This window comes from Pollachius pollachius (genome assembly GCF_949987615.1).
Source record: "Pollachius pollachius genome assembly, chromosome: 12".
Classification (NCBI taxonomy): domain Eukaryota; kingdom Metazoa; phylum Chordata; class Actinopteri; order Gadiformes; family Gadidae; genus Pollachius; species Pollachius pollachius.
In genome coordinates, this window is record NC_136945.1 from 14,171,156 (window position 1) to 14,178,302 (window position 7,147).

A 7,147-nucleotide genomic window follows, 5' to 3' on the forward strand; every position below is an offset into this window, starting at 1 on the left:
TCTGCGTCACTCCAACAACCCAATTTCCTCTCCCGGGTCACGTGGCTACAGCCGCTGTAAATGAGGGCTGAATGATTGAAAATGTCTGTAAGTTTCCAAACTTCATGACACGTCTGATTAATGTCAACCTGTGTTTGTGCGTGTGCGTGTGCGTGCACGCGTGTGTGTGTGTGTGTGTGTGTGTGCGCACCCGTGAGAGAGATGAACCCTAGGTAATAAAAAAGGCATACATGTTGTCCGATGTTGTCCTCAACATGATGACCTCTGCTGGACTGTTCTGGGAGTTGCATCGTGTAGCGGAGGGAACAATGTTCCGCCAATCCCGATCGTCCGCAAAACAGCGGATAAAATAGTGAATCCATTCTCTGCAGCTGGTCACAAACTGCGCTCTCATCTCCGCGGTGCCTTCTCGTGAGTGTGTGTGTGGTTGTGTTGAGGAGAGAGAAAGAGAGAGAGAGAATGAGATCGAGAGAGGCCGGTTGAAGCTTCCCAGCTGGTGGCAGCTTGCATGTTCAAATTGTCCCCTAGCATGTTCAAATTTCCCCCTAGGCGCCGATGTCGCGCGGTTTCCTCTTCGCCGCTTCGAGCTTGCCCGTGTCTGCGCGTGCGCTGTCTCGGACGGAGGCCGGCGAGTACACACGCGCACGGCTGGCGTCAGACGTTCACGTCCCTCTTGCGCCATGTGGAGGCGAATTAAAAGTTAAGTTAATTAACTACTTGACGAAAGTAGAGCACGAGGGACGGAGCCAAATCAATTAGCTATTGGCAGGAGAGTCGAGCTGGGGGGTACACACGCCAGTGCGCTCGCGCACACACCCGAGCGCAAGCACACACTTTTTCTTTCCTAGTGTAATTGGTGTGAAGGGTCCATTACACAGAGATAGAGAGGGAGAGAAAGAGAGAGAGCGAGAGAGAGAGAGGATCTTTACAGGTGTGATGTAGTTAAAAGGGACAGCTCAGTACACACTAACACTCTTACAGGACACCGGGATTTACAGGATAAATCGGGGCACACACACATTCCCACACATACGCACACACACGTCCATTTATCCCTTGGATGCGCTCTCCTCCCTTGTTCCATCATTCTCTTTTCTATCTTCGTCTTGGTCCATCTTCCTTCATCTCCTCGTCTCGCTCTCCCCTCCAGGCCTGTACCAGCGCAGCAACATTCCTGACCGCAGAGTGCTGAATAAACTCCTACTACTGAAACCCAATTTCGGACCTCCTTCTTCAGGTGCGCTGTGTACATCAGTTAAAAGTCCCCGGAGCCGGAGGATGTAGCAGAAGCGTTGAGCTTTTTTGACGAAGCAATATCAGAACCGTGTAGCTGAAACAGATATGCCTCCCTCTCTCTCGTCGCTGCTCTCTGCACCCCAGTGCTGGTTTCCAGGCGTTGCCACCTCAGGACGGAGAATGCTTGGGAACCAGGTTCCTGCCTGTGGTCTCTCTGGGCTCTTGCTCCTGCGGTAGGTTCCTGAGGGTCATACAAGGTCTTGCTGCAGGTCCTCAGAGTAAGAGAAACATGACCCGAGAAACCGAGTATCACCAGTGACCTTCAGAGACATAGGCGGAGACCGTGGCCATCGCTAACATTGTTACTCTTTCGCCTTGTTTACACAAAAATGCATCATGGGATATAGTGTGGAAATGAGCAATGCACTAGATAGGGAGGCTGATTTGTAAACTAAAATTTCAAACACCACTACGAAAATGGTGAAGCCCCGAATAGTGCACTATATAGGGTACAAGCGGACCAATAAGAACATAACATCTTTCTTCTCCGCTCATCCTGTCTTCTGTCTGTCATCATCACCATAGCATCTGACACACGTATGGGCAATTTAATCGGTAGGCTAAAGAAGAAGAAGAAGAAGAAAAAGAAGAAGAAGAAGCAAAAAACCTGTGGAATTGAGGCTGAATTAATGAAATGACAAACTGTCAACGCTGAGGAATGTGTCGCGTTATTAAATGAAGAAGGAGGACGCAGACAATATCGGCCCCGGGTGCGTTCGGGGAGGGAGAAATGATTTGATTAAATGGAAAAGTTGAAGGAGATTTTCAGCTGAAGCAGCGTTTCAAATCCACCGTGGAGCGGTTCACCTGCAGTCCAACACCCCCTTCTGACACACAGGTACCCCTGTCTGCCACTCTGCCAGTCTGTCTGACTGTCTGAATGTGTGACTGGCTGTCGACCTGTCTGTATGTGTGTGTGTGTGTGTGTGTGTGTCTGTGTCTGTGTCTGTGTGTGTGTGTCTGTCTCTGTGTCTGTGTGTGTGTATGCTAAGGTTAGAACTGTGAAAGTCAGTTGAACCAAGTAGCTTGGTTCAAACAGGATCAACCACTAATCCCTTATCTGCTCCGGCATGGAGGTGTGTGTGTGAGTGGGTGTGGGTGTGTGGGTGTGGGTGTGTGTCCATGCTTGGTAATTAATGACACCAGGGAGCTGTGAGAAAGGGAGGGAGAGAGAGAGAGAGAGAGAGAGAGAGAGAGAGAGAGAGAGAGGGAGAGAGAGGACATGGAGGGGAAAGGGGGACACACTCACATACACACACACACACACACACACACACAGCGATACACACATGAATATACATGCCACATACTGTATACTTTAAGGCTGGGCGTGTGTGTGTGTCCCTGTGTGTGTGCTTGTGTTTGTGTGTGTATATGTGTGTGTTTTTATGTGCCCCTGTCTGTGAGTGTGTGTGTTAGGGGATTAGAATGAAAGGAGGGGATTATCATGAAGGACTGCCTGACAGACTCTCTCTCTCTCTCTCTCTCTCTCTCTCTCTCTCTCTCTCTCTCTCTCTCTCTCTCTCTTTCTCCTACCTACCTCCCTCCTCTCCCTTCTTCTCTTCTCCCCACCTCTGCACCTCTTTTCACCCCTTCTTTTACTCTCCTTACTTCCTTTCTTGTCCCCAACTTCTCTGCACCTCCTGGCCTCTCCCCTTTCCCCTCCTCCCCCTCCTCCCCCTCTAGGTTCCTCTCCACCCTCTCTCACCTGTTCTGCTGAGTCTCTGCTTTGTCTTCATCATTCGCCGTATCTATGGCTCATTTCCCTCGTTCCTCGTCCGCCTCCCACTTTGAAGTCTTCAGTTAGAGTTGCAAAAAGGCTGCTCTCATTCAGGTCCTCAACTACAGAGGAGGGTCCGTCCACATCAGACGCCAGATCCTAATCCGAGGACCTGTTTGGGACCAATTCAGTGTGGTTATCCGTCCAAGACCTTTCAGGAGTGTGAAAGACTTGAGACGTGAGATGACCCCCACTGTAACCATGACGACCACTGAACCCCAGGCTCCCCTCCCCCGGTACCCACACAGACAGCTACAATTACCTAATGGGTCCTTTCGCCCTGGAACCTAATGAGGTGCTTGGAGATGTGAGAGCTCTGCTCAACCTTGCCGGGGTCAGACACACATTATGGATGGTTAATGACACACCACACAATAAGAGATCACCCCGGATGGATAGGTAGAAGCGCTTTACAAGTCGTAACATTGTTTGGTTTAACAGAAGGTGACCTCCCAAGGGACGGATTAAGTCCATCTGCAGCATCAGTACTCCAACGATAGGATACTGGAGGTCTACTGGAGCCTTCTAGCTGGAAGACTCTGGATTGGAGTATTAATGTCTAAGTCTTAATGTTGAATAACTCTGAGGGATATGAGGTACTCCCTGGATCTGCACATTGCCGTTGCCATGCTTTCCTTGATTATCCACAAGGCACGAGGTCCCAGTCGTCCACCTTAAAGCTGGTGGCTTATGTATGCTGACCTCGCCGGACCGGTTACATCTCAGGACAGTTCAGACGTTTAATGGACCTAAACATACTTGTGTGTTTGTGTAATTGTATTGTAACCCTAACCCTTTGTCCCTTTCTGGTTCCAACTCTTTCTCGTTCTACTCCAATACCTCTCAGGTTCTTACCCTAAACCTTCTAACCCCTCTCAGGCTCCTACCCTAACCCTACCTACAGATGATTCTGCTCTCTGGGGCTGATTCTTGCTGTCAGGCAGGCTTAAGGCAGAGCCTCAGCCCACAGGGGTGTCCAGTGTTAATGGGTTTAGACGTCTCCTGGTTTAACTCAGCACAGAGACACCGTCACACCCCACCTTCTGGTGTCAGGACCCCCCTCCCCCCCCGGAAGACCTGGTCAGGTTCCCCTCCTGGGACATACCGTGCCGACAAGTTACACAGACAAGCCAGCAACTCTTGCTACAGCGACCCGGAAACCCTGATCCTATAAGCCCTCTCCGTTCTGCAATATCACTGTTTAGGGATGTCTGTTGAGGTACATTTCATTTTATTATGTTTGTTTATTCCCAAAGCAGGAGCTGGTGAATCCACTCACCTCTCAAAGTATCTTATATCTTATCTTATTTTTTCAGAGGAACACTAGAGAGAGAGAAGAAGGGCGATCGTGAAGGAAGTGTGTAAAGATGTGTGTGTAAGGAGGTGTGGGTGTCATGGTATGAACGTCAATGTGTGGGTCCTGCGGTGTTGAAAGTGTGTGTAAGCCCTTTCCTGATTAAGGTCGCATCCCGTCGTGTTGTAGCAATTAACAAACGAGTGTGTGAAGTGAAATTTGGTGATTTAGTTATCAGGTTTAAGCCAATTGTAAAACCTTGTTACCACAAATACTATTTACTGAACACAATTCTGTGTTTGATTTGAAATACAGTAGCATCATGGAACCGTGCAATCTTTCATGGAAATGCTTTGGATTGTTAGGGTTCAATCCCCTAGCCCTGACTCCACACATGACCAGAATCACATGGAGGGAGGGGAACAGTGTTTGGTTGACGGTGAAACACCTTGCTGGGCAATGAGTTAATCTGTTAAACCAGGGATTACGACACACAGTTGATCACACACATCACCTCATAGACCGTAGATAGATTGGTGATATAAATACAGGACTGTGAGGTAATAGTGGACTATTCTTAAGGTGTCATTTATTGTAATTAAACTAATTCATTTGTGTCATTAAACTGAAATTAGAAATACCATGTTTAGGAAGAAAATGATATGTATTATTGCTCTACAAACATTCTGCAGTTTCAGTACTAGCATGGTTGAAGCAACCCCTCCTTGACAGGCTAATAGAAAATCAATAGGAGGGCTCTGAAAGGCTAATTTGCAATCAATAACAGAAGTTATCACTTTAAGAGCTCAGACACCTGGTAGGCTGGTGGTAACGCCTCACACCTCCGGGCAGACACCAGCAGCGATCTGATTGGCTAAAGTGTTTTACCTCCTCTGACTGACCTGCTGTGTCGACCAACATTTGAGCCACTCTATGGTCAAACTGTGTAAGTGTGTATAAGTGTACAGCATTACAAAGCATGACGTTACATCATTACCTTTGTTGCAGCTTCAGAACTCACTGAAACCATAGAGATTGAACGTTTGACTTACCCTTCAGGTCATGTTTACTATGCACCCAGTGGTGTTAGTCACAGAGTCACACACCAGGATTACCAGTTTTAGCCGACTGGATGACCGAATGGCTCTGGGTAATTCTGGGAGCATCTCACTCACTGCCTTTCCATGCAGCAGGAAACCTGGCTTGACAGGGTTATAGTCATTATCCATGACGGCAAAAGAGAGTGGATTAGCATACTCATTATTTTGATTAAGGTAAACAAGTGTAGGAAGTGGCAGGCGTGCTAAATCTAAACCTAACATCTGACGAGAGCCGAGATCAACTCGGTTAGTCTTGTGTTGTAAGGTGTTGGACTCACCAGATATGAAGGTCCTGGACACTGTGGTGGCCAGATGACCTAAAGGCTCTGGGCTTCCATCCCTAATATCTGCAGCCTGACCTCTTGGCCTCCTAGACCAAGATGCCCTGACTCCTAACTGACCCTAAAACATGCATCGGGATTCAATGCAAATCGCTTTCAATAACTAAATCGTTAGGGCTGACGACCTAACTCGACACAAATGTTTTCGTCAGATTTTTGGTCCATCATCAGGATGGAAGTTTTAACGGAACTCAATATATCACAGCTGTCAGGGTTTAGCTAACGTGAGAGGATGAAGACGTGTCCCTGTCCTGGGAACTGCTTGTGTCACTAAGTCTCTGGTCGCTAAATGGATTGACCTCTCTGGACACCCGCCCCATACCGCACATCATGGGGTCAGAGTGAGCCGTAGCGGTAGTGTTAGCAATATAGCAAAGGTACTGTGAGGTTCTTCGGCTCCAAACACATCACGCCGAGTGAGGAACCTGGTCTAGTTTGGTCTGGGTTGGTCTGTGTTTTGGGTGTGTTCTGTGTCAGTGATATGGTTGGAGATGTACGTGGTTGTCTATATGTGTGCGTGGATATGTCTGTCCGTTAGAGCGTGCGTCCAAATGTGTGTGTGTGTGTGTGTGTGTGTGTGTGTGTGTGTGTGTGTGTGTGTGTGTGTGTGTTGAGATGAGAATAGATAGCATTTTATCGGATTGTGTTATAGGGGAGTATTAGGTCCCCAGTTTCTGCAGGAAACCAATAAAAGCAGAGTCAGCATTACCTTTAATACTCTCTCTCCACTGGGGTCCCCATTAACACACACACACTGTGACAAACACATACACACATTCTGGAACTGGCTGCACATTAGTGTGAGTGTGTGTTTGTGTGTGTGTCGGGGAAGTGCGGGTGTGACAGAGCGAGTGGTGTTTCTGTGTGGCAGCAGGTTGTAGAGCATTAGAAAGAGTGTGTGTGTGTGTGTGTGTGTGTGTGTGTGTGTGTGTGTGTGTGTGTGTGTCTGACTGTGTTCCTATGGATGATTATAAGAGTATTTCCGAGAGACCTGAGCTGCTCTTCAGGAACAATAGAAAACACATCCTCAGCAGACACACACTTTCTCATCTCTGCGAGTGCTTAAATCTCTTTAAAGGAACTCTCACACACTGAGCTCTGACACACATACACACACACACACACACATACACACACACACAACACACACCGACACACACACACACAAACACACATACAGAAATATTGCCACACTTCGACTCCTGTCTCTTTGTCCAGAAGGTGGAGATGTTTTGCTGTGACAAACATCACTTCACCTTTCACTTTTCCCTCTGTTACCGTGACGACGTTACATTGATCACAGTGATGGGATGTCCTTAGATTTCTCCTGCTGTTC